Genomic DNA, 1,708 nt, shown 5'->3' with positions numbered 1-1,708 from the left:
AATCCGAGCACAGCCTGGTGGTCTAGCAAATGTCTGGCAACCAAAAGGTCGCGGCATAGAATCCACGGACTTCTGTATCTGTTTTTCTAATCTAACAAACACCTCTCAACGATAGTGGAGATTCGCCAGAAACGAAACGTGTTCCGGACTCCACGTTCAATTGTACGTCGCCTTTTTCCGGTTGGATAACCGGGTATAGAGAAGCACCAGGAAGAGAAAATAATGTCAACACCTGTACTTACTTGGGAATAGTTTAATAATAAGGGGTTGGATCCCCATTTGCCTGTAATACAGCTGCGATTCTTCTTGGAAGACTGGCATGTAATGATTGTATAGTACCCAGTGGAATATTACGCCACTCTTCGATCAGAACCTTTTCTAACTCCGTAGTGACAAGGTAGGCGGAAATCTTCTCCGGAATCTGCGCTCCATTACCGCTCACAAGGGTTTGAAAATGTTCGAGTCCGGGGACTGTGCTGGTCATGGAAGACCCTGCAGTTCAGTTTCATGGTCCTCATACCACGATTGTACTGCCTTGGCTGTATGAATTGGTGCATTATCGTCCTGAAATATGACATCATTGTTGGGGGACAACATTGCATCATAGGGTGGACCTGATCACCTAAAATGTTCACATAATAGATAGTTGTAACACGGCCTGTGAGAGTAATGATGGGACCAGCAGAATACCATGATATGGCTGCCCACACCATCCATGATTGACCGTAGGAATCAATCAATCGGGATTGTAGGTTCTTTTGGTGTTCACCTGACGGAAAGCCGTCCCGATGTTGGGAATAACTAAAAGGTTAACTCGTTGGCCCATATGAGGGTCTTTCCACTGATCAGCCGTCCAGGATTTCTGCTCCTGTCACCACGTTTTACGCTTCTTTGAGTTGTTTGTCGTCACTAATGGTTTCGGTAGAGCAGCTCGTCCATGAATGTTCGCTTTTTGGAGCTCTCGGCGGACAGCGTCGATAGATACGGGGTCTCGAAGATGGCTTACTGAGCTCTGCAGTCAGTTTAGCCGACGTAATTTTGTTGTTTTCACACGATTCGTGCTAGCGTGCAACGATCTCTGTCATTTAGTTTTGATTTGTGCCCACTGTTACGTCTACACGATGATGTCTTTCCATGTTTTGTGTAGGCTGTCATGACTGTTGAAACAGTTGCTTTTGACATGTTCAGTAAATTGGCTGTCTTCGTTATTGATGCTCCAGCTAATCGGGCCCCTGCAATCTGCCCTCTTTGGAACTCTGTTAGGCCTTTCATTGCATGTCGACTTCGGCCTCCGAATGCAAATACAAAGTGTGCTCTACTCGTAAACAACCTGCACTGATGCCTAGTCCGTACTGAACACGCACAGTCCAGCGCGACACGTGCCTTAACTGCATTGTTGACCGTCAAACACAACCATCCCTTTACTATCGCTGTCAACATTATTTTGCCTATCTCCTGCACATATGTACAGTCGTGGACAAAACGAGCGAGACCCCTCGCCTTTTCGTTATGCTGATCCGCACAGGTTTAAAGTCTGCTACACAGCATAACAGTCAAGGCGACAAAGTGATACCAACATACTATGCACAGGCGTGAAACTGAAAAACTATCCGAACTTTGTCAGACTGTTTTCAATCATATGTAAGATTATATTAATGCTGATTAGTGTGTTCCATTTTTACCGATCTAGGTGACGAAATCCTAACAA

This window comes from Schistocerca serialis, chromosome 2, assembly GCF_023864345.2.
Source record: "Schistocerca serialis cubense isolate TAMUIC-IGC-003099 chromosome 2, iqSchSeri2.2, whole genome shotgun sequence".
NCBI classification, from domain to species: Eukaryota; Metazoa; Arthropoda; class Insecta; order Orthoptera; family Acrididae; genus Schistocerca; species Schistocerca serialis.
The sequence above is the reverse complement of the archived record's forward strand: the minus strand, read 5'-3'. Positions refer to the sequence as shown.